The 26568-nt window shown below is 41.7% G+C and overlaps 1 protein-coding gene across 19 annotated transcripts in view; it reads left to right on the forward strand.

Moving 5' to 3' along the window:
- Nucleotides 1-26568, forward strand: part of HYDIN (HYDIN axonemal central pair apparatus protein) — a 433865-nt gene that overhangs the window by 30605 nt on the left and 376692 nt on the right. For 2 of the 19 annotated variants that reach the window (XM_045046326.1, XM_045046331.1), the window contains exon 3: nucleotides 4083-4234. The exons of the other annotated variants lie outside the window; for them this stretch is intronic. The gene's annotated coding sequence lies outside the window, so the exon portion shown is untranslated. The remainder of the gene's footprint in view (nucleotides 1-4082; nucleotides 4235-26568) is intronic. 19 annotated transcript variants of the gene reach the window in all.

Raw genomic sequence — 26568 nt, forward strand, 5'->3', positions numbered from 1 at the left:
CTTTGTCCTATACAGCTTTAGCTTTTCATGGGGTAGCACCGAAACTTCCACTGTGATGGATTGACTGAGCCTAGGTTGGGGAGAGGGAGTGTAGGGAGATTAATGGCCAGCCAACTTCATGTTAATGTGGCACACCCACGGACATACAAGACGTTTCTCTCCCTGCCATTACTCCCTTAGTAATCTCATTTGGTCACAGTTTCAAATATCTGTGTCAGTGACTCCCAAACTTTATTTCATTGTAGAACTCTCTCCTTAACATACCCTATTCCTAACTCTGGCTATTTCTTCCAAAGCCTGCTCTCCCTGCAGCCTCCACCGTCTCAGTTGTAACTACTGCACCCTTTTACTTTTTCAGGCCCGGATCCTTGATTCTTCTTTCACACCCTCATTCGCAGGGGCTATTACCAAGGCCTTTGTGTGACTTTCCAACCAGATTTCAAATTAAAATCCAGGCTCATCTTGTTCTAAACAAACCTGGATTATACTGCGTTATTCTAATTAAAAAAAAAAATTTTTTTTAAGTCTTTATATATTGTTGAGAGAGAGACAGAGCGTGAGTGGAGGAGGAGCAGAGAGAGAGGGAGACACAGAATCCGAAGCAGGCTCCAGGCCCTGAGCGGTCAGCACAGAGCCCAATGCAGGGCTCGATCTCACAAACCATGAGATCATGACCTGAGCCGAAGTCTGACGCTCAACTGACTGAGCCACCCAGGCACCCCTACACTGTGTTATTCTAATCCTACTAGCATGAAAGGTGATTCTGATCTGATGCTTGGAATTTGCGCTCTAATTTAGGAGACCATAGACTGAGTGAATGTTTGGAGACGAGAGCATGTTCATAATATATTTGTTTCTACTGGTTTTTAAGATTAAGAAAAATAGAAAGGCTGAGTTAAATTTATTGAAAAGATATTCAATTTAATCTTAGCTGAGAGATCAGTGGGCCCAGATTTTGCAAGCACTCAAGTCCTCCTGAGATCAGTGCTTCCTTCTAGCGTGCACATCGGTAAGGAGAAGGAAAACGGGGACAAGTGTGGTCCCAGAAGTGAGCCTCTTGCACTGCTGCTTTTTCTCTCCCTCCCAAAAGTACAGGTGCAAAATGAGTATCTTCGAGTGGAAAGGCAGCTGATTTCAAGGGCTTAAACAGGAGCTGAGGCAAAGCTGTGGATCTTCCTTAATGCACAAAGGAAAGCAAGCTCTTAAGTAAACTGTGGTAAAAAACTTAAATTATTGATCAGAAGGGGGATTTAATTTGTCAGGAAGCATTTTTATTTGCTCCTAACCAACTGAGCCACCCAGGTGCCCATATCCATTCTACTCTTGGTGGAGATTTCAGTTGTTTCCAGTTTGGGGCTTTTACAAGTAGTACTGCTTTGAAATTTCTCATACATCATCTTTTGGTGAAACTATGGATACAATTTCCGGGTCAAGTAGAATTTCTCAGGGGATATCAGCTTGAGCAGGCACCACCAACAACTTTCCCAAAGTGGTTGTTCCGATTTAAATCCCTACTAGCAGTTGCTCCATATCCTCACCAACTCTTGGTGTTTTTGATGTTTTCGTTTTGGCCATTCTAATGGGCTTGTAGCATTATCACATTGTAGTTTGAATTTGTATTTCTCTGGTGACCTAATAAAGTTGAATACCTTATCATGTATACATTAAATACTGTGTCTGGTATATAGAAAGTATGCAATAAATGTTAGCCATATCATTATTATTATTCTCTGGCAACCAAAGAATAACTTTTCAAGCGGGACCACAGACAGATTTCTAGAAGCTTCGAAACAGTTTATACTCTTTTGGCCTACCTTTTGTCTCCCATGTATGCTCTTCCCCACACCTCTCTCTTCTCCGTGTTAACTTCCCTATAAATAAACTCCCTGACTGTCTCTGAGTCCGGACATGCTGAGTAAGAACTGAAAGCCAGGTGCGACTTCTGACCTCCACCCCAAACAGGTTCTCACCTTTGCTCAGATGTGCCCATTCCAAGAGGAACAGAAAAGATCCTCACTGAGAGGCTCCAGGTCACCCAGAGTCTCATCCAGCTGACCTGACCTCCCTCTAGCTCTTTTGTGATAAATGGCTTTGACGACTTTCTCATTATTATGGTGTCTGGTCCAAATCAGACTTGAATCTTTAATGCTTCCCATTAGGAAAAATGCATCACTTGACTTTTAAGATGCAGACAAAATTCCCCTTGCAAAGCCAGTTTCTTGAGGGGTTTGTTAATGCATCAAGCCATGTGCCTTTGAGGAAAATTCCATGATGTCCCTAAAACAAGAAGACAGTTAGTTTAGCCCTTCTTGATAAACTGTAGGAGAAAAGAACAAAAAAAAAAATGTGTAATTGGGGGTCGACCTGCATCTTATAAGATCTTGGGAAAGAGACAGAAAGAAGACAGACAGCTTAATACTTCCCAAACCAGGTCAAAAATTTTCATCCATGTTTGTATGAAATATTTATTATGTAATGTAATAGATACAATTTTATTCTCTGTGTAGCTAGGCTGAGATTTTCTCTTGATGAGACCCACCTTTGTCAAGAAATTTCTTGGTATATCCCCTGTGGAATAAAATGTGGGACCCCTACCCCTAAGGAGCTTAAGAGACAGAAATAGTCTAGAAAAGACAAGAAAACGAAACTGCTGGCCACAATAGAAGCTGCAGGGAAGAGAAAGAAAGAGGGACGCTAAGCAGGCAAAGAGATGGTTTAAGGCTGTTCAGGGGGGACCCCTTAAGTTTTGGGGAGAGCTGCTTAATTCATTAAATACATAGTGCGAGGTGAATGTTTTGTGGAAACCCATGGAGGAACTGAGCTCTGTGTGCGCATCAAGCAGGGATGAAATCGGAAAAGCCTGAATACAGAAGCCGCGAGAAGGGGCAGAAGGAACAACCAGCCTGGGATGAACCTGACGTGTGGTGAGGGCTCTTGACTCAGTCGAGCTTGGGGGAACCAACTTGTAACTGTTTAGGCAGAACTTTCCAAAGTTAGTGTCCCAAGGATCCCCTCAGTCGGTTAGGAGCTCCACTCTTGGTTTCTGCTCCGATCATGATCTCACGGTTCGTGAGTTTGAGCCCCATATCGAACTTGGGATTCTCTCTCTCTCTCTCTGCCCCCCTCCCACCCCCACTCATGCTGTCTCTGTCTCAAAATAAGTAAATAAACTTAGAAGAGTAGAATGGATCAGTAAATCATAGAATATTCACCGTTGTACTACCGAATAGTAATGAGGATGAATAAACTCCCAACTGCATGCAGTACTGGATGAATCTCATTTATTCACTGTAACTTGATGAGGCGGTACTTATTATTACTCTCGTTTTGCACATGAGGGAAGTGAGCACAGAGAGGATATGTTATTGCTGGATCCCACAGAACTGGGTAGTGAAGTAGTTGGGATTCAAAACCTTGGCAGTTGAGTTCCATCCTCTGATCATTGTGTACCACTGCCGCAAGCCTCCAGCCATACCAGCAGCAGGCACTTAGTGTGTGTGCTTCTTTGGTGTAACGTACCCAGAGGCACAGGGTGGACCTGGTGCAGGCTGGTCCTGCAAAAGGTGTCTACCAGCCAAGTGAGATGACCGTGTTCCAGGCTGTATACAAGTGCTCCCCCTAGAATATAATGTTTAATCCTCACAGCAGCCCTTTGTAGTGAGTACTGCTGTGCCCATTTTTATAAAAGGGGAAACAGATACGGAGAGGTAAGGTAACTGACTAAAATCTTATTATAGTATGTGACGGAGCCAGGATTCAAAGCCAAATCTGTGTGCTACGGAGTCCATGCCCTTTACCAACCCACCACGTGCCTCTCCTCAGCACCAACCAGGGCAGCGAAGCCACAGGGTGGTAGTCCGGCAGGAACTATTGCTCCTGGTCGCGGAACTTGAGTTCTTTGAGCTGTATCAATTGACAAAAGCAACGAATAAAAAATGAATATGCGACCAAACCCCTGAGGATTCGTGAGGTCAACTGGCTTTTGGGAAAAGTATCTGCCATAGTTTGTCTTCACTCACTTTCAAATGAAGAAGGAGCCTGCATCTCCACTGCCTTGACTACATCTTCGCTAATCTCTGCAGTGTTTGCAGCTCTGCCAAAGTGCGCCCAGCAGGCCGCGAGCATGGCCCCCTTCTAACAGCCAGAGCGGAGACAGCTTGTACTGGGGAGAAGGGAGACTTACTTAGCAGATGATGGAGGTGCACATGGAATCCCGCAGTGGACTCTGAAACAGGTGAGGGCTTGTGCCCCAGGGTCCTCCAATGAGAGGATGCTCGGACGCTGGCGAACTCTAGCTACTGGCTGCTCGAGAAACAGATGCTAGGCCTTACTGCATTGCCCAGAGCAAAAGTCCTTGGGGACTCAAGGTTCTTTTGCTTGACTGTGTTGGAGGCATGAGAAGACAGGAGAGTTGAGGAATTTTTAATATTTCCTCCTGATTTTCTAGAGTATCATCCTCTCCAGTCTCAATCATTACAGTGGCTTCCTACCTGGTCTCCCTAACTTGAGTCTGTCTCCTCCTGGATTGACCTAGGTTCATACCCAAAGCTCTAGCTGCCATTTCCCCAAGCATGCCATGTCACCACGGCATGCATACAAGTGCTTCCCCTAGAATATCATGTTTAATCCCCAAGCGTGGCTGTCACCATGTCATTGCAAATGCTGAATACTCCCTCTTTGCATGACAGGAGACAGCTTATCCTTGACGGCCCAGTTCAAAGCTGTCTCCCTGGTGTTGCCCTCCCTGACCACCTATCCAGAGAGAATTCATTGTTTCCTCCTCAGCACTCCCAAAATGTTTTTTTTCCTCTTTTTAATATAATATCTGTGCTCTAACCGTGTACTGTAATTATTTGTGATCCTATCTCTAGAGTAGACTGTGAGCTTCTTATGGGCAGGAACTATGGCACATTCATCATATCCCTGGCATCTAACAGTACTTTGCTTGTCTAGGTGCTAAATGTACATTTGTTGGATGAAATCCAAAAGCACAGATGTTTGAGGTATATGATCATAGTTTCTTTGCAACTCCGATGTAGCATTGACCAAAAAAAAAAAAAAATGCTTTCCTTAGACCAACTTTACTGTTGTTACATTGCTTTCTCATATGTGCTCCTTTTTGCCATTTGAACATTAGTACCAGAAACTATTTTTTTGTTTATTTATTTTTTAACTTACATCCAAGTTAGTTAGCATACAGTGCAATAATGTTTTCGGGAGTAGATTCCAGTGATTCATCCCCTATGCAGAACACCCATTGCTTATCCCAACAAGTGTCTTCCTTAATGCCCCTTGCCCATTTAGCTCATCCCCTCTCCCACAACCCCTCCAGCAACCCTTAGTTTGTTCTCTGTATTTAAGAGTCTCATGTTTTGTCCCTCTCCCTGTTTTTGTATTATTTTTGCTTCCCTTCCCTTATGTTCATCTGTTTTGTATCTTAAATTCCACATGAGTGAAGTCATATGATATTTGTCTTTCTCTAATTTTTTTTAGCGTAATAGCCTCTAGTTCCATCCACGTAGTTGCAAATGGCAAGATTTTCATTCCTTTTGATTGTTGAGTAATACTCTATTGTGTGTGTGTGTGTGTGTGTGTGTGTGTGTGTGTGTGTGTGTGTGTGTATTTAACATCTTCTTTTTCCATTCATCTGTTGATAGGCATTTGGGCTTTCTCCATGCTTTGGCTGTTGTCGATAGCTTTGCTATAAACATTGGGGTGCATGTGCCCCTTCGAAACAGCACACCTGTACCCCTTGGATAAATACCTAGTAGTGCAATTGCTGGGTCATAGGGTAGTTCTATTTTTAACTTTTTGAGGAACCTCCATACTGTTTTCCAGAGTGGCTGCACCAGTTTGCATTCCCACCAGCAGTGCATAAGAGATCTTTCTCTGCATCCTCGCCAACATCTGTTGTTGCCTGATTTGTTAATGTTAGCCATTCTGACAGGTGTGAGGTGGTATCTTATTGTGGTTTTAATTTGTGTTTCCCTGATGATGAGTGATGTTGAGCATTTTTTTCATGTGTCTGTTAGCCATCTGGATGTCTTCCTTGGAAAAATGTCTATCCATGTTTTTTGCCCATTTCTTCAGTAGATTATTTGTTTTTTGAGTGTTGAGTCTGATAAGTTCTTTCTAGATTTTGGATACTAACCTTTTATCTGATATGTCGTTTGCAAATATCTTCTCCCATTCCGTTGGTTGCCTTTTAGTTTTGCTGATTGTTTCTTTCACTGTGAAGAAGCTTTTTGTCTTGATGAGGTCCCAATAATTCATTTTTGGTTTTGTTTCCCTTGCCTCCAGAGACATGTTGAGTAAGAAGTTGCTGCAGCTGAGGTCAAAGAAGTTCTTGCCTGCTTTCTCCTCCAGGATTTTGATGGCTTCCTGTCTTACCTTTAGGTCTTTCATCCATTTTGAAGAAGCTCTATCTTTTAAGTGTAGGTGGTGAGGTACTTTCCTCCACCTCAGCTTTCTCATTTGAGTGGGTGTTGGGATGGTGGTAGACTTATCAGTGATGTGGTCTAATATGAAATGGAGTATTTGTAGGTGGAGAACAAAAGCTTCTTTGTTTCCTGTGCCCCACCCTCTCCAGCTCCCAGGAGGGATTAGCAGGTATCAAAAGCTTTATAAGCAGTTTTTTGCTGCTTAGTAAAATTAGATTTTATTTTTTTATTTTTTATTATTTTTAAATGTTTGTTTGTTTGTTTATTTATTTATTTATTTATTTAGAGAGAACATGCAAGCAGAGGAAGGGGCAGAGAGAGGGAGAGAGAGAATCCCAGGCAGGCTCCTCACTGTCAGCACAGAGCCTGATGCAGGGCTTGAGCCCAGGAACTGTGAGATCATGACCTGAGCCGAAATCAAGAGTCAGATGCTTAACTGATTGAACCACCCAGGCCCCCCCCCCCCCAAATTGGCTTTTACTTTTTAGAACAGTTAGCTAAAGTTTATCATTTATTCAGATTTCCTTAGCTTTTACCTAATGTCTTTTTCTGTTCCAGGATGCTATCCAGGATAAGACATTACCTTTAGTTTATCATGTTGAATTAGGTTTCTTTCTGCTGTGACAGTTTCTTAGACTTTCCTTGTTTTGGATCACCTTGACAGTTTCGACAAGTACTGGTCATGTATATTGCAAGATATCCCTCTAATGGAATTTGTCTGCTGTTTTCCTCATGATTAGACTGGAGTTACAGTTTTAGGGGAGTAAGATTACAGGTAAGGTGTCATTTTCATCACATCATGTCAAGAGTATAAGCAAACTTTAAAAAGTGTCAGTGTATAATAACTCTTCCCTCTCCTCAAATTTGTGTTCCCTTCTGTATTCCCTATCTCGATTAGTGGCATCATCACCCACACAGTCATGAAGGCTACAAATTGCATCTGCTCTTTCTTCTCCATCTTCCATCAAACTAGCCATCAATTAGTAAGATGCTAGTGCCCCATGGCTTTGTATTTTTCCTCTTCTCTCATTCATGCTGCGTCTGGTTAACTCTGTGTTATTTTTCCTGTGAACTGTTACCATAGCCCCCTACCCGGTCTCTCTGTTTCCACTGCCTTACCTGCCTATGGCATCCCTCCTAATACTCAGGGTTAACTGTTGGTTTAACATCAACTCCACCTTCAGAAATCTCAGAATGGTTCCCCATCACATGCAGAATGTTTTAATTTGTTGGTGTGGAATTCAAGGCTCTTCTAGTGCTAGCTCCAAATAATCTCATATGCATTGGTAAATATTATTTCCTTTATAGTGAATGGTTCTGGGGAATTTATCTCAAAAACAAACAAATATTTTCTAAAACTAATTTTCCCCTTCATTAGAGTAAGTGAAACGATGTGTGTATGCTGTGCATACTTCATGGGGGATATGTACCTGTCCAGGCCACGACTTTTGCTGAGAGAAGGAGCTACCCTTGTCTTAAAGTCTGGTATGAATAGACAGGCCCACTTGCTGCATAGTTTGTATCAAGTTAGAAAAGATGAGAGGGAAGAAGAAGGGAAGGAGGAAATACAGTGGCCCGGGGTGTGTGTGTGTGTGTGCGCTCAACAAGACCTTTACTCAGTTTCCTTTTTCAGTGGCTAGAACTGCAACATCTGTCTATTCTCTCACAGTTTCTGTGGGTCAGGAGTCCTGGCACAGCTTAGCTGGCTCCTCTGGCTCCGGCTTCCCACAAGCAAGGTATAGCTGCTCCACTGGGTCTTGCAGTTCTATCACAAACATTTTCTAAAATTCACTGGCTAGGTCACGATCTTGCGGTCCGGGAGTTCAAGCCCCGCGTCAGGCTCTGGGCTGATGGCTCGGAGCCTGGAGCCTGTTTCTGATTCTGTGTCTCCCTCTCTCTCTGACCCTCCCCCGTTCATGCTCTGTCTCTCTCTGTCCGAAAAATAAATAAACGTTGAAAAAAAAAATTTAAAATTCACTGGCTAAACCTCAACGACTTCAAACTTCTGTAACTCAGCTTTTGTCACTCTCTACAAATGGTGTTTAAATGTACATTAAATTCCTTCTTGTATCAGATAGCCAGTTGTCTATGTCACAGGTTGTGAAATGAGTCCATTGTGCTTGAGTTTATAATATGGCTGTTCAAAATTTTAATGAGCAAAAGAAATTGGCTTTCAAATTCCATCTGCCAGTTATTCGTGTAAGTTCACAGTCTTCATTATTAAAATTTAAAAGTGCACAAGGAATTTGTGAAAGTCTCTTAGGTGTCTGCTGAGGAATGCATAAGCAGTTTAGACCAGGGATCATTTTTAATGCCCAGCACTAGGCGAAGAGAAAGGCTAACAGAGGCCAGGAGCTAAGAGTGGAGAGAGCAGGAACCACGGGTCCAGGAGTGCTCACAGGCAAGAATTTGGATAAGTCATTGAATTAATTAATCAGGAAGATTAATGTTCTCTTTGCATGCTTATAAATATTGAACTGTTAGCTCATCAAAGCTGTGTTATGGGAAAAGGCAGAGACTATACAGAAGTAGTCACAACTGATTCGCAAACTGTTTTCATTTCCCAAGCTCCTAAATAATGAAACTATTTTCTGAGAGTGGCACAAGAGCTGTTACTCTGGGATGGGAAACATGCACAGATCATCTGGTGAAAGCAGCAACTATAACCAAACCTCTGAGGTTTTTACGCTCTGAGAATCCCATTTATCCATGGTGGAGAATGCTTCCATATTACTCGATTCCTTGCACGATTTCTGATAATGCTGTGTTGCCAGCAGCAGAAGTAAAGACTGTTTATTAAGGGTTTACGTGGCAGGGTGCAGACATCGAGAGACCAAGACAGTTGGTCAGAAACAGGAAGAACACATGGACAGAACCACATCATGTAATTCCACTATATACAAGTGGATTTAGAAACACACATACACACACACACACACACACACACACACACACACACTCACTCACTACCCATCCATGTATATACCAGCCATGTTCCTCCACTATTTTTCCTCACTGATGCTAAGAATATTTCAAAATACCCACTTTTGATGTATTGTCTATGCTGTGACTACCTTTATTAATGCTGGCAGGGAATATTTGATTTAATAAACAATCGATGATGCTTCTACTACCCTATTTTAATTTTTATTTCTCCTTTGCCCCTCTATTCCTATGGGGAGGTTATTTTTCTTAAATCCTAACATAATTTTAGATTTTGCCTTGCAGTTCATTCCCCACCAAAAGTCATTGCTCTCAAATTTCAAAGTCATAACCATCTTTATAGGATCAGCAACTAGGACCAAATCATATCAGGGTCATCCCTGGCTGTCATTAACCCGTCTGATATATCCATCTGCTTTTCTAATGACGCCAGGGACCTGAGGACTGTCCAAAGCCTCAGGGTTGGTCTGATGGGAAGACAAGGGCAATGGGGTGCTTTTAAATTTGCTTTCTTGTTTCCTTCTAACATTCAGCCTGGACAGCTTACAGAAGACCACTAGCTCAATGCCTGCCTCTTTCTGGTCCCTTCCCATGGCATTATTATAGAGACTGTACCTTTTATGTTTAATCTAGCTAGAAAGTAAACAACTGAAAAATTTCTTCTCTTTGTCCGTCATATCTGACACAGCTGATACAGTCCTGAATACCTAGATATCTGAGAACTAGGTGTTTAAATGAATGAGTTGATGAGTTCTTATATATTCCTCTCCATTTCTGTAACATATAATCATCAGAGCAAAATTTTTATATGGACTCAAACATTTCCTTCTTCTCTTTTAGGTCATCTAGGCATTTCACAGATCTTTCTTCATTTTTCCAGAAAGAGAATGTGAGATTTGTCTCCCCTCCTTCCCTCCAAATTCAAAATAGTAGCCCACCTCCATTTTCTCTTTTATGCAAGTGCCCAGCTTTGTCACTCGCCAGTCTGTTATTATCAACCACCTAAGTTTACGTTTTATCTTGGAAATTTCCATCTTTACCATGGCTTAGCCCTGATGAACACCCTGTTTACAGGGGTGTTGTAGCCCCCACAACTGGAAACCTCACTCCTCCTATCCCTCTGCTCTCTACGGCTTTGTGTTTTCACAGTGGCATCTCCAGTGCCTGGCATGGAGGAAGCACTCACGAATAGCTGTTGAATATGATAATAAAGCTTCAGCCTCCCTTACCCCCCACCCCCACCAGTGACTGGCCTATCTCCTCTAAGAGCAAGGACTCAATATACTATTTGAAGAACCCATCAAAGCACATTGATGAGTGAGTCAAAATTTCAGTAGTCCTTCAAGGGCCGCTTCAAGTTCAACCTCCTCTGAGGCTTTCCTGACAGCCCCAGCCAGTTTTTCCCTTCTTAACCACGCTTGCTTGTATTACTGAATCTTTTTATAGACTATTACAGTACTATTTATTTTGTGATGTATTGTACATCGGTTTTCGTGTGTCTAAGGTGCCTCATCTTCCCTTGATTGCAAGCTTCATCCAGGTACTAATTTTTGTGGAATCTGAAGCTTCTACACTTTTGGAAGCTCTTTAGTACAAATACAAACTAGATACAAAAGTGAATTTTTTTTTTAGGATGAGTTGTAACACATTATAACTTTAAAAAAACTGATGAGCACCACACACATCACAAAATAAAGAGATAAGATTTTTATTCATTAGCCGCTTGCCATATTTTTATGATTTTCTTTTATACTTTTGTCTGCCTAACCTTTGATTGCCTCTTCATATAACAATGGTTTGGTAGTATCATTTTCTAGAGAAAATAGGTGTTTCAGTCTTTTATCTCGATGGTTGATGTAATTTGGTGTTTTTGACTATTGATAGTTTCACATATATCATTGTATGCTACTTCACACCCAGACATAATCACTTTTTTTAGTACTGCTACACTGTGGACCCTACAAACACAGGGATTCTATTTTGTGAAATTTGCTTTTTTCTGTTTTTTATTTTTTTAATGTTTGTTTGTTTATTTATTTATTTATTTATTTAAATATGAAATTTATTGTCAAATTGGTTTCCATATAACACCAGGTGCTTATCCCAACAGGTGCCCACCTCAATGCCCATCACCCACTTTCCCCTCTCCCCAACCCCCATCAACACTCAGTTTATTCTCAGTTTTTAAGAGTCTCTTATGCTTTGGCTCCACCCTCTTTTTTTTTTCCTTCCCCTCCCCCATGGTCTTCTGTTAAGTTTCTCAGGATCCACCTAAGAGTGAAAACATGTGGTATCTGTCTTTCTCTGTATGGCTTATTTCACTTAGCATAACACTCTCCAGTTCCATCCATGTTGCTACAAAGGGCCATATTTCATTCTTTCTCATTGCCACGTAGTATTCCATTGTGTATATAAAGCACAATTTCTCTATCTATTCATCATTTGATGGACATTTAGGCTCTTTCCATAATTTGGCTACTGTTGAAAGTGCTATACACATTGGGGTACAAGTGCCCTATGCATCAGCATGCTTGTATCCCTTGGGTAAATTCCTGGCAGTGCTATTGCTGGGTCATAGGGTACATCTATTTTTAATTTTTTGAGGAACCTCCACACTGTTTTCCAGAGCGGCTGCACCAGTTTGCATTCCCACCAACAGTGCAAGAGGGTTCCCGTTTATCCACATCCTCACCAGCGTATATAGTCTCCTCATTTGTTCATTTTAGCCACTCTGACTGGTGTGAGGTGATATCTGAGTGTGGTTTTGATTTGTATTTCCCTGATGAGGAGCGACGTTGAGCATCTTTTCATGTGCCTGTTGGCCATCTGGATGTCTTTAGAGATGTCTTCTTTAGATGAATAGAAGATGTTTTCTATTCATGTTTTCTGCCCATTTCTTCACTGGATTATTTGTTTTTCGGGTGTGGAGTTTGGTGAGCTCCTTATAGATTTTGGATACTAGCCCTTTGTCCGATATGTCATTTGCAAATATCTTTTCCCATTCCATGGGTTGCCTTTCAGTTTTGTTGATTGTTTCCTTGGCACTGCAGCAGCTTTTTATCTTCATGAGGTCCCAAGAGTTCATTTTTGCTTTTAATTCCCTTGCCTTTGGGGATGTGTCAAGTAAGAAATCGCTGCGGCTGAGGTCAGAGAGGTTTTTCTCTGCTTTCTCCTCTAGGGTTTTGATGGTTTCCTGTCTCACATTCAGGTCCTTTATCCATTTTGAGTTTGTTTTTGTGAATGGTGTAAGAAAGGGGTCCAGTTTCATTCTTCTGCATGTTGCTGTCCAGTTCTCCCAGCACCATTTGTTAAAGAGACTGTCTTTTTTCCATTGGATATTCTTTCCTAGTTTGTCAAAGATTAGTTGGGCATACTTTTGTGGGTCTAATTCTGGGGTTTCTATACTATTCCATTGGTCTATGTGTCTGTTTTTGTGCCAATACCATGCTGTCTTGATGATTACAGCTTTGTAGTAGAGGTTAAAGTCTGGGATTGTGATGCCTCCCGCTCTGGTCTTCTTCAAGATTACTTTGGCTATTTGGGGCCTTTTGTGGTTCCATACAAATTTTAGGACTGCTCGTTCTAGCGTCGAGAAGAATGCTGGTGCAATTTTGATTGGGATTGCATTGAATCTATAGATTGCTTTGGGTAGTATTGACATTTTAACAATATTTATTCTTCCAATCCACGAGCATGGAATGTTTTTCCATTTCTTTATATCTTCTTCAATTTCCTTCCTAAGCTTTCTATAGTTTTCACCATACAGATCTTTTACATTTTTGGTTAGGTTAATTCCTAGGTATTTTATGCTTCTTGGTGCAATTGTGAATGGGATCAGTTTCTTTATTTGTCTTTCTGTTGCTTCATTGTTAGTGTATAAGAATGCAACTGATTTCTGTACATTACTTTTGTATCCTGTGACTTTGCTGAGTTCATGTATTGGTTCTAGCAGACTTTTGGTGGAGTCTGTCGGGTTTTCCACATATAATATCATGTCATCTGCAAAAAGTGAAAGCTTGACTTCATCTTTGCCAATTTTGATGCCTTTGATTTCCTTTTGTTGTCTGATTGCTGATGCTAGCGCTTCCAACACTATGTTAAACAGCAGCGGTGAGTGGACATCCCTGTCGTGTTCCTGATCTCAGGGAAAAAGCTCTCAGTTTTTCCCCATTTAGGATAATGTTAGCTGTGGGCTTTTCATAAATGGCTTTTATGATGTTTAAGTATGTTCCTTCTATCCTGACTTTTTATTAAGAGAGGATGCTGAATTCTGTCAAATGGTTTTTCTGCATCTATTGACAAGATCGTATGGTTCTTATCTTTTCTTTTATTAATGTGATGTATCACATTGATTGATTTGCGAATGTTGAACCAGCCCTGCAGCCCAGGAATGAATCCCACTTGATCATGGTGAATAATTCTTTTTATATGCTGTTGAATTCGATTTGCTAGTATCTTATTGAGAATTTTTGCATCCAAATTCATCAGGGATATTGGCCTGTAGTTCTTTTTTTTTTAGTGGGTCTCTGTCTGGTTTAGGAGTCAATGTAATGCTGGTTCTTGGAATGAGTCTGGAAGTTTTACTTCCCTTCCTATTTTTTGGAACAGCTTGAGAAGGATAGGTATTATCTCTGCTTTAAATGTCTGGTAGAATTCCCCAGGGAAGCCATCTGGTCCTGGACTCTTATTTGTTGGGAGATTTTTGATAACTGGTTCAATTTCTTCACTGGTATGGGTCTGTTCAAGTTTTCTGTTTTTTCCTGTTTGAGTTTTGGAAGTGTGTGGGTGCTTAGGAATTTGTCCATTTCTTCCAGGTTGTCTAGTTTGTTGGCATATAATGTTTCATAGTATTCCCTGATAATTGCTTGTATTTCTGAGGGATTGGTTGTAATAATTCCATTTTCATTCATGATTTTATCCATTTGGGTCATCTCCCTTTTCTTTTTGAGAAACCTGGCTAGAGATTTATCAATTTTGTTTATTTTTTCAAAAAAAACAACTCTTGGTTTCATTGATCTGCTCTACAGTTTTATTTAGATTATATATTGTGTATTTCTGCTCTGATCTGTATTATTTCTCTTCTGCTGGGTTTGGGGTGTCTTTGCTGTTCTATTTCTATTCTGTTCTATTGCTTCTATTTCTTTTAGGTGTTCTGTTAGAGTTTGTATTTGGAATTTTTCTTGTTTCTTGAGATAGGCCTGGATTGCAATGTATTTTCCTCTCGGGACTGCCTTCGCTGTATCTCAAAGCATTTGGATTGTTGTATTTTCATTTTCATTTGTTTCCATAGATTTTTAAATTTCTTCTCTAGTTGTCTGGTTGACCCATCCATTCTTTAGTAGGGTGTTCTTTAACCTCCATGCTTTTGGAGGTTTTCCAGACTTTTTCCTGTGGTTGATTTCAAGCTTCATAGCATTGTGGTCTGAAACTATGCATGGTATGATCTCAATTCTTGTATACTTATGAAGGGCTGTTTTGTGACTCAGTATATGATCTATCTTGGAGAATGTTCCATGTGCACTTGAGAAGAAAGTATATTCTGTTGCTTTGGGATGCAGAGTTCTAAATATATTTGTCAAGTCCATCTGATCGAATGTATCATTCAGGTCCTTTGTTTCTTTGTTGATCCTGTGTCTAGATGATCTATCCATTGTTGTAAGTGCAGTATTAAAGTCCCCTGCAATGACCACATTCTTATCAATAAGGTTGCTTATGTTTGTGATTTTTTTTATATATTTGGGGGCTCCCATATTTGGTGCATAGACATTTATAATTGTTAGCTCTTCCTGATGGATAGACCCTGTAATGATTATATAATGCCCTTCTTCATCTCTTGTTACAGCCTTTAATTTAAAGTCTAGTTAGTCTGATATAAGTATGGCTACTCTAGCTTTCTTTTGACTTCCAGTAGCATGATAGATAGTTCTCCACCCCCTCATTTTGAATCTGAAGGTGTCCTCAGGTCTAAAATGAGTCTCTTGTAGACAGCAGATAGATGGGTCTCGTTTTTTTTGTCCTTTCTGATACCCTATGTCTTTTGGTTGGAGCATTTAGTCCATTTGCATTCAGTGTTATTATGGAAAGATATGGGTTTAGAGTCATTGTAATGTCTGTAGGTTTCATGCTTGTAGTGATGTCTCTGGTACTTTGTGGTCCTTGTAACATTTCACTCACAGAATCCCCTTTAGGATCTCTTGTAGGGCTGGTTTAGTGGTGATGAATTCCTTCAGTTTTTGTTTGTTTGGGAAGACCTTTATGTCTCCCTCTATTCTGAATGACAGACTTGCTGTGTAAAGGATTCTCGACTGCATATTTTTTCTGTTCATCACATTGAAGATCTCCTGCCATTCCTTTCTGGCCTGCCATGTTTCAGAAGATAGGTCTGCCACTAGTCTTATCGGTCTCCTTTTATATGTTACAGTGTGTTTATCCCTAGCTGCTTTCAGAATTTTCTCTTTATCCTTGTATTTTGCCAGTGTCACAAGGATATGTCATGCAGAAGATCGATTCAAGTAATGTCTGAAGAGAGTTCTCTGTGCCTCTTGGATTTCAATGCCTTTTTCCTTCCCAGGTCAGGGAAGTCTCAGTTATGATTTGTTCAAGTACACCTTCAACCCTTTCTCTCTCTCTTCCTCTTCTGCAATTCCTATTATATGGATGTTCTGTTTGATTGCATCCCTTAGTTCTCCCTATTTTCCTCTCATACTCCTGGATTTTTTTTGTCTCTCTTTTTCTCAGCTTCCTCTTTTTCCATAATTTTATCTTCTAATTCACCTAGTCTCTCCTCTGCCTCTTCATTCTGAGCTGTGGTCACCTCCATTTTATTTTACACCTCATTTATAGCATTTTTTAGCTCCTCCTGACTGTTTCTTAGTTCCTTGATCTCTGTAGCAATAGATTCTATACTGTCCTCTATACTTTTTTCAAGCCCAGTGATTAATTTTATGACTATTATTCTAAATTCTTGTTGCGTTATATTGCTTAAATCATTTTTGATCAATTCGTTAGCTTTCGCTACTTCCTGGAGTTTCTTTTGAGGAGAGTTCTTCTGTTTCGTCATTTTGGGTAGCCCCTGGGGTGGTGTGGAACTGCAGGGCCCTTCCCCTGTGCTGTCTGGAGTAACTTATGTTGGTGGGCGTGGCCACAGTCTGACCAGATGTCTGTCCCTAGCCCACTGCTGGGGCCACAGTCAGACTGGTGTGTACCTTATCTTCCCCTCTCCCAGGGGCAGGACTCACTGTGGAGTGTTGTGGCCCCTGTCTGGGCTACTTGCACACTGCCAGGCTTGTGGTGCTGCTTCTATGGGATTGGCTATTAGCTGGGGTGGATCCTGAATTGCGCGGGGGCAGGAGGGGCAGACTCAGCTTGCTTTGCCTTTGGTGGTCTGCTTCAGGAGGGGCCTGTGGCACCGAGAGGGAGGCAGACTCGTCGGAGGGATGGATCCACAGAAGCACAACATTGGGTGTTTGAGCGGTGCAAGCAAGTTCGGTCCCAGGAACTGGTTCCCTTTGGGATTTTGGCTGGGGGATGGGAGAGGGAGATGGTGCTGGCCAGCGCCTTTGTTCCCCACCGAGCTGAGCTCTGTCTTCCGGGGCTCAACATCTCTCCCTCCAGGTGTCCTCTCGTCCTCCCCCTCTCTGAGCAGAGCTGTTGACTTTTTACATTCCAGATGTTAAGTCCCGCTGGCTGTCAGAACTCATGCAGTCAGACCCCTCCACTTTTGTAAGCCAGACTCGGGGGGCTATTCCTTGCCAGGTGGCTGCCCCTCCACTGCCCTGGCTCCCTCCTGCCAGTCCATGTAGTGCGCACCGCCTCTTCCCCCTTCCTACCCTCTTCCCTGGGCCTCTCGTCTACGCTTGGCTCCGGAGAGTATGTTCTGCTAGTCTTCTGATAGTCTTCTGGGTTATTTGGCAGATACGGGTGTAATCTAAGTGATCAGCAGGACGAGGTGAGCCCAGCGTCCTCCTACACCACCATCTTCTCCGTGACTGAATATTTATTTATTTTTGAGAGAGAGAGAGGGCACGAGCAGGGAAGGGGAAGAGAGAGAGAGGGAGACACAGAATTTGAAGCAGGCTCCAGGCTCTGAGCTTGTCAGTACAGAGCCCGATGCGGTGCTCGAACTCATGGACCATGAGATCATGACCTGAGCTCAAGTTGGACACTTAACCAACTGAGCCATCCAGGTGCTCCTATTCTGTGAGATTTCATCAAAAAGGGGGGAAAAGTGTAGTGCATCTGTAATTGTAGACACTGCTTTATCAAGTATTTGCCTAGCAGAAGACTCTTTTGATTTTGCCTGAGTATTGACAAGAATGAAAGCCTCTGCTTAAAACTGTGTATGCCTGATGATTGGCAGAATTTTTCACAGATGAGGTCTGGGTCCCTCCCTTTTAAACTATAGGTCTTCTCTACCACATGCTTTTGGTTCCATATCACAGTTTCATATCATGAATCAATCCTTGATCCTGGGTCCTCACTTACACTACTGTTTAAATTATGACTCATGGCTGCCAGACACAACAAGTGTCTGGTGTCTCCTCATGACAAGTGTTTCTCTCTGGGTCTCCTCTTGACAGTTAATCACTGGCAGTGCAATCCTGTTGGCAGTTCTTGGATTTGCATTTTTAGGAAGTCCAAAACAGAATAAAGTCTGCTTTTAAATTCTCTTCCGACCCAGACATAGTCTGTATTGACTAATCATCAGGACATGAGGCAAGATATATTTCCCCCCTACAAGCAAGACAGTGGGTAATTAAACATGGTGCTGACAGTTTTTATTCCTAGGCCTTTTATAATTAGTCTTTTAATTGTTGAGCTGAGCCCGATGTTCTAGCAAGAGAGATCCAGTTCCTCAAATTGAATAAATAGAAATCACTCATAGGAAAGGGTCAGGCCGAGAAGATGGAGTGTGCACAGGACTAGATGAGGACACAGGTGACATCATCTTGATTAAGGCCCAGACTCAGGTCAGACAGACCTAATTACTGCCACTGACTGCCTGTGGGATTTTTGAGCGAGTCACTTGTGCTTTCTGAGCCTCAGTTCCTCTTTTGTGAAAGGAAGGGAATAACCCTATGGGGTTGTGAGGATTCGTGTGTGTAGAGCACTCTGTACAGAAGCACAGTGTAAGAACTTCAGAAATGTTAGGTATCATTTCTTCTAATGTTTCTCTCTTCTAGGTCTGTCTAGATATCTAGCTATCTGATATCTTTGGTTGTTTAAGCTTTTTTCCAGAATCCAGACTCTTCAGCTGTTTTTCAAAACCAACTTTTTTTGACAAGAGGGTTCAGACCTTAGTCATTTTCTGCCTGCAGTGTCTCAAAGCAGCATTTTGCAAATAATAATCCCTCCCATTCATTTCACAATCTACTATTTACAGGGCTCCTGGGTGGCTCGGTCAGTTAAGCATCTGACTTCAGATCAGGTCATGACCTCGCAGTTTGTGAGTTCGAGCCCCCGTCGGGCTTGTTGCTGTCAGTGCAGAGCCCACTTTGCATCCTCTGTCCCCCTCTCTCTCTGCCCACCCCCCACTCACATATGCTCTATCTCTCTCTGAAAAAATAAATAAACCTTAAAAAAAACAATCTACTATTTACAAAGTGTTTTTCTTTTTTTATTAAATTTTTTTTTAACGTTTACTCATTTTTGAGACAGAGAGAGACAGAGCATGAATGGGGGAAGGTCAGAGAGAGAGGGAGACACAGAATCTGAAACAGGCTCCAGGCTCTGAGCTGTCAGCACAGAGCCCGACGCGGGGCTCGAACTCATGGACCGTGAGATCATGACCTGAGCCGAAGTCAGACGCCCAACCGACTGAGCCACCCAGGCGCCCCATGTGTTTTTCTATACTGTATGAGTCAGTCTTCAAAATGACCCTCTCTCTAATGGCAGTGTCACTGAGTTCACCATGCTCCACCCTTCTCTGGCCTCTCACCAGGCTGGTGAGAATATCATGTTAGCGGCTCCTCCCTTTAGATGCTGGTTGCCCCTGCTTGTCATTCACATCTCACCATGGGGGTTACCTTTTCAGAGGGGCCTCTGGCTCATCCCCTCAGACATTCTCCATCATAGCATCCTATTTTATTATTTCATAGCACTTTGCACGTCTGCTATTTTACTTATTTTTTGTCCAAATTTTCATGCTAGAACATAGGCTTTGTGAAAGCAGAAATGTTTTCTTCTCTGTTTCCATAGAGTGTGTATTCTCAATAGGGGTGATATCCCAAGGGGCAAAAACTGGTTCTAGAGGGGGCAAAATAATCTCACCTTTTAATGTATAGAACACAGATTTATATACAGTGCATAGACTGATATATCTTGTATGCAGGATTTTAAAATTTGGGAGCCATAATTAGAACAAAAGAGTCTAAAAAGTCTCTTTAGGGGAGCAATAATGAAAGAAAAAAGGTTGAGAACACTGTTTTACAGTATAGAACACTGCTGAGCACAGAGTAGCCTCATAAATAATATTTTTTGAATGACTGAATTGCATCTTTTAGAAGCTGCAGAAACATGTTCAGAGAGGTGAAATAGCTACAGCCTTGGGGCAAAAAGTGGTACATGGGAGAACTGAATCTCCAACCTGGGTTTCCCAGGTCTTGTGCTTTTTCTTTCCAAGCTTCCTGTTAAATGCACAATATATACTTTTTGAGTTGGCTTGAACGTATTGGACATTTCCACAAGAGGAAGCAAAATGAGCCTATAATTTGTAAGTGACACAATAAATGATCTCAGACATTCTATTCAGAAGACTATCCAGCTAGTCTTCTCTGGGGGCATTACTGATGTGTTCTGTGTGGCTCATCTTTGAAATGGGAGTCAATACCCATCTCCTGCTCTTGGTAAAATAAGAGTAAAAAGATGGGCAATATTTTTTAGTGTCTTAGCAATTGCTTCGCAACATCTGTAGGCCAAAAGAAATAGCCAACAATTCCATTTATTAAGTAATCAGGTCCGGATAGCTTAATAAGCACATGCATCTTAATGAGGTACTACTGCCTGTTGATCACTGCACACTTTCTCAGGCCTAGAAACATATCAGACACCATCGTCCTCATTTCCTGTTCCACATCGATTTCCAAGTGGTGCTTGTTTTCATCACAGCAGTTATTGAAAACCCAGCTTTGAAATGATTTGGTCATTGGAAACAGTATAATAATCTCGTGTTGAAACTGTGGACTGTCTCAAGCTTGTAGTTTCCGACGGAGATCACTGTGATTCCTGTGAAAATTTAAAACATCCGGTTGTCTGCAAATGCACTGTGGTATCCTGAGGTGCCTTGGCACAGTCTGAGAACTGTGGCACTAGACCAAGGCAAGGCGTGATGCTGGCTTGAGGTAGATTCGTGGCAGGAGAGTTGGAAAGGAGTATAGGAGTGAAAAGTTGTGTAGAAGTGAAAAATTGAAGACAGGGAAAACTGGTACAAAAATGATGAGTGAGGGGTGCCTGGCTGGTAGAGCATCCAACTCTTGATCTCAGGGTTGTGAGTTCAAGCCCCACCTTGGGTGTAGAGATTACTTAAAGAAAACAAAATAAAACACAAAAATGATGAATGAATAGGATGTGGGGAGGGGGGAAAGAGGTTTAGAAAATCAAATTGGGGGCCTGGATGATTGGAGAACTCTCATGTCATAGATGGCTTTTGGGGACTCGGACTCTCATTTTCTTGGTAACAACAACCATCCTCCATACGGGAGTGGCCCAGCCCCCATCTATCCAGTATGGCTCATCTCTGGCAGGTGATTGAATTAGAGGAATATGTTGCACTTGTGTCAGCCTAAGCCAGTCGGATTTGCTCTTCCAAGAATTTGGAATTGAAACTTAGTGTGTTCCTTTTTCTATGACTGCAGGAACAAACATGGCTTCAAACAACAGAAATTTATTCTTTCGCAATTCTCGAGGCCAGAAATCGGGGCATAGTCAGGCCTGCACTCATTTTGGAGGTTCTGGGGAGAATCCTTCCTTGCCTCTTCCAGATTCTGGTGGCTGGTGGTGGTCTTAGGCTTCCTTGGCCATACCACTCTAATCTCTGCCTCTTACATGTCTGTGACTTCTCCCATTCTGCCTTTTACAAGGTCAGTGGATTAGGGGTCACCTGGGTAATTTGGAATAATCTCTCTCAAGACCCTTAACTTAATTACACGTGCAAAGACCTTTTTTTCCAAATAAGGTACCATTCATAGGGTGTGGGTATTAGGATGTGGACATACCCTTTACAAAGCCAACATGTAACCCACCACACTTGGAGACTTAGAGATGTTTGTGCACTGAGAGGATAGGTATGTAGGGCACTGGGATGACTCTTTGGGTAGAGAATAGAGAGAGGTCTAAGGTGAAGGAAAAAAGAATGACATAGGTATATCTATGGAGAAGTAGGGACATTTGGCTCAGGGAGTGATAGGAAGACAGAGGGACCAGCCCTGCTTTTGTTCTGCTAAATTTTCCACTTCTTGATTCCTGTCCCCCAGAAAGCCCAGCTGCCCTTAGGTTCTATGATTTAGTTGAATTCTTCAATAAATTCTCCTATTTGCTTAAGTTAGTTGGAGTGGGTTTCTTTGATTTTCAATCTAGAGCCTTGAAGGCAAAATAGCATAAGGGTAGGGAGATGGGTCTCAATTTTGGCAAAGCTTCAGTCTTCTTCAGGCTGTGATTTATGCTACCCAAACATCAACAGAGAATTTTGGCAGTGGCTACTCACAAAATGAAGCTGATTAGAATTTGTTTTTCATGTAAAACAGGAAAAGTGTGGTTCATTTACACCACTGTCTCATATGTGAGGAATTAAATTTTTTTTTCTTATGAGACTTCCATTCTACACACACCTCAGAGCACTTGAGAGAACTGTATTTCATTTTGAGCTACCATGAAGCAGGGCATTCTGGGATTTGTCCTACATGGGCAGGATACAAAGGGACTAGAAATCATGCCATGTGAGAAACTGTTGAAGACACTCAAGTGGTTTAATCTGAAAAATGGAGGACTTGGAAAACCATGATGGATGGTTTTTAAACTGGAAGGACTGTCACATAAAAGAGAAATATAAGAGTCACATTCTGGGCTATTTCAGGAACAAGTTTTCACAAATTTTAGCTGCTCAAAAATGGGGCATCCTGATGCTTGATCTTAGGTTTGAGAAGATATGAGAAGTAAGCATCCTAAACAAACAAACAAACAAAGACAGCCCCTTGAGGACAGGGACTGCATCTTATTCACTGAGTGTACTCTAAGCTCAGTGCTTAGTGGGTTCTCAGTCAAAGGTTGGTAAAGGGAAGAACAAAGAGCAAGAATTTAACCAGAAACTAGGTATCTTAGTTTGTTTGGATTACTGTGACAAAAATACAATAGACTGGATGGGTTAAAGAATAGAAATTTATTTCTTACAGTTTTGGAAGCTGGGAAGTCTAAGATCAAGGTGTTGGCAGATTCAGCATCTGGTGAGAGCCCACTTCCTGGTTCATAGCTGCTGTCTTTTTGCTGTAAACTTACACGGTGGACAGCCTCTAGGGAGCTCTCTGAGGTCTATTTTATAAGGGCATTAATCCCGTTCATGAGGGCTCCACCCTCCTAATCTAATCACACCCAAAGGCCCCACTTCTTAAAACCATCACATTGAGGGGTAGTGAATTCTGAATTTTGAATAATGACACCAACATTCAGTTTTGAGCACTGGGCAACTATTTGGAGGTGATGTCAGAGAGAAAACTGGACTGAAGAATGGTGACAGTATTAATAAGAGTCATAGCTTTCCTTCATCAAGCCCTTGGTTTGTGTTATTATCTTATTTAATCTTCAATGATCCTACGTGGTAGTTGCCCCTATTTTACAGATGTGGTAACTTAACTACAGAGTGGTTAAGTAGTGAACGCCACATAGAGATTAAGTTTAGAACTAGAGTCATCTTATAATAGTAAGAAAAATCATTGCTCATGTGTTGAACAACTGCTATGTTCTAAAAGTTTTATACACAGTGATCTCTAAGGCTCTTTATAATGGTGAGCCCATGATTTCTGGGTATCTGCCCCCTAAGTTCTTGACCATGACCCTCCTCTGCCTGGGTCTCATGGACCAGGATTGCTGAGGTAGGCTGGGTGGCTTGAGGCCCCCAGGGCAACTGGCCTACTTAACTAACCACTCTGAAGTCTAAAGAAGGCTCAGTCTTGACTGCTCATTAATCTAATTACCTTAGAAAGAACGGTCCTGGCCTCATCTCTTACCCAGTGCAAGTGTGAGGTTCCTTAGGGGTCATCCAGCTCTAGGATAGAGAAGTCTTCATCCTTCCTATTAACATTCTTGCTTGAAGGTAAATGTAAGTTAACCAAGATCTTCGAATTTGATCTACTTGTTAATACCATAATTAGTTTTTAGTGGGATTTCCATTTCTAGAACCATGGCTTTTATTTTGTTTTGTTTTTGTGTTTGTTTTTCCCTGTGCTGACTGCACACCTGTCGATCTGGCGCTGAGAACAAGCCAGGCTTTCATCCCTGTGCAGCAGCTGCAGATCGGCGCTGAGGGAACAGCGGCTCTCAGAAGCCCCAGAAAGGCCTCTGGGAATGGAGGGGGGTAAATGCTCGTCTTAGGTCTGGCTCTGAGGATGTGACTTTAGATCATCTATTTTTCTCCCTGTAATAATATGTGCTTCAATCCTTAACTTTATACATCTTCTACTGCTCTGTACACTTCAAGAATAACACATGTTTCTGCTTGTATTTATAGCCTGTCTCATATTTCTTCTGTAACCCTGAAGTCAGACAAGCATGACATGTGGCTGCAGTCATAAAGCAACTTAATTTTTGTCTTCTAGTTTCTCTTTAAAGTGTCTCTGTGGGACAAACTGTTTCCCTGCCTGTGGCTGAACTCAGGTGCCAAGACTTTTATGGACCCTCTTGTGTGTCAAAACCCAGCCTCAGTACAGTTGTTAAAAAGTTCTGTCCAAAGTGATATTCAAAACTTTTAAAGTTGTGTCTCCTTTCCTTTTTTGTTTTTTTTTTAGCTTGGGCTGCTGAAAGTAGGAACGCTTTAGCTGGGGAATGAAAGCAGGGTCACCTTCTTCTTTCCTCTTGTCTTCTACTTGGGTTCATTGCCAGCCTCTACACCTGTGCCCCCAGTTGGGCAACTGTTTTCTGGCCCTGGTGGGATTAGAGCATAAAGAGGTAGGGAAGAAAAAGACGCTAAGAAAATTGTTACTTGTGTGATACTGCCATGATTAAGATGATACTTCTGCTTGTGGGGCACTTTCAAGGGTCTTTCAGAAAGCTTACCCTCATCACTGGGCATCTACCTGTACCCTGCAGTTCTCTTAATGGGGTCAAATGCATTTCTCTTTTGCTTGGTTCTTTGCTTTTCCTTGGCTCCTAGAAACCTAACAATATCCTCAGCTTCCCTTGGCTGAAGTCTCTTTTCCCACCAGATTTTCCTCTTAGAAGGACCCAAAATGACCCTACACATCTTTCTTGAGTGGCCCACGTCTGCTCCATAGAAAATCCTCATGCATTTTTTTTACCTTGAGAAATCTTGGGGGAAAGGGACAAGTTGTCCCCAACCCAACAATTCTTCCTTTGCTCTGCTGTCTGCTGACAAGTTCAGCCATCTCTTGCCCTTTCAATTCCAGGTGGGATTCACACACAAGCACTCTGTGCCCTCTGATATGTTAAACTCATTGGTGGTCCCCGAAAAGCCCCTTTATTTTGACTGGAGGTTTAGGAGGTGGGGCTCACAACTCAGCCCTCTTTGAAGAAATCCTTCCCAGTCGTCTACTCCTGACCCTTTTATACACTCATGTGTGAAAGTCTTAAGAGTTGTCTAACCTACTTTCTTTGTAAATTCTTGATCTAGTTCCTCTATTTGAAGTTTGCTAGCTATTTTGCCTCAGATGAAATGTCTTCTTTAACATCTGTAATAAGATGTCACTTGTTTATTCAACCTGCATTAATTAAACTCCCACTAGACCAGTGCTGTCCAATAGAAATATAATGCAAGCCAGACACATAATTTAACATTTTCTAACAGTTAGATTAAAAAACAAGAGACAAGTGAAAATAATTTTAATGATAATCTTGTTTAATCCAATATATCCAAAATGTTATTATTTCAATATGAAATCACTATTAAAAAAATTTAATGAGATATTTTACAGTCTTGTTTTGAACTAAGTCTTTGAAATCTGGAGTTTATACTTGCTGCACATTCCAGTTTGGACCAGCCACATACCAAGTGCTCAGTGGCCCCAAGTATCTGCTGGCTACTGTCATAGACAGCGTGGCAGTGGACTGTAAGCTTTCCAGTGAAGACTGGTATTCTTCTTGGTCATTACTATATACCACAGTGCTTGGCATATAGTTAGCACTGGATATTTGTGAAATTGAACAGAAATATAATAGAATGAAGAACTTATCAAGGGAGCTGTTCATCAGCTTTCCACAGCACGTATAGTCTAAATCATTCAATTCTGCCTACATTTCATTTGCCCACATAGTTTTTAATTCATTTATTCCACCAAGCATTTACCCTTCATAAAGGCAGAGGTGTCTTTGTCTTGTCCCCACGATCCATCACTATTCCTAGTATTGTAATATGGAGATTGATGCAGTCAGCAAATATTTATTTGGTGTCCATGCTGGGCCAATTTTTTAGGTGCTGGGGATCCTGTGTTGAGTAATGTCTCTGTCCTTGGGGAGCTCACAGACAGTAAAAAGCCACAAGGGCTATGAAGGAAAGAACTGGGGTAATGTGATAGGGTGTGACTGGGGATGGGGGAGTAAGGGAGTAGGAAGGAGAAGTTGCCAGTCCTTTGAAGAGCTAGGGGAAGGGCAGTCTGATTGCATCTTCCCACAGCCCCACAAGCTGTCTCCTTTTCAGCTATATTGGCCTTTCATTTTCTCTACCATTCAAATTCATTTCTTTTAACTTCGTTTCCTGTTCCTGTGTTTCTGTCTTCCTTGCTCTTCTTTAGCTGCTGTCTTCTCACGTCTTGGCTCAAAGGCCATCTCCTCTATGTGAACTGCTCTGACCACCCTGTCTATAGGGCGTGTTACCTTAGACACTTGCTGTCATATCACCACATTTTATTTATTATCATAAACTGAAATGATCTTGTTTATTCATCTGTTGTCTCTCACACCATAAGGAAAACTCTAAGAAATTAGGGACTTTGTTTTCATAATTGCCATATTCTAGTGGTAAGAA

Source organism: Felis catus, chromosome E2 (genome assembly GCF_018350175.1).
Source record: "Felis catus isolate Fca126 chromosome E2, F.catus_Fca126_mat1.0, whole genome shotgun sequence".
NCBI lineage: Eukaryota > Metazoa > Chordata > Mammalia > Carnivora > Felidae > Felis > Felis catus.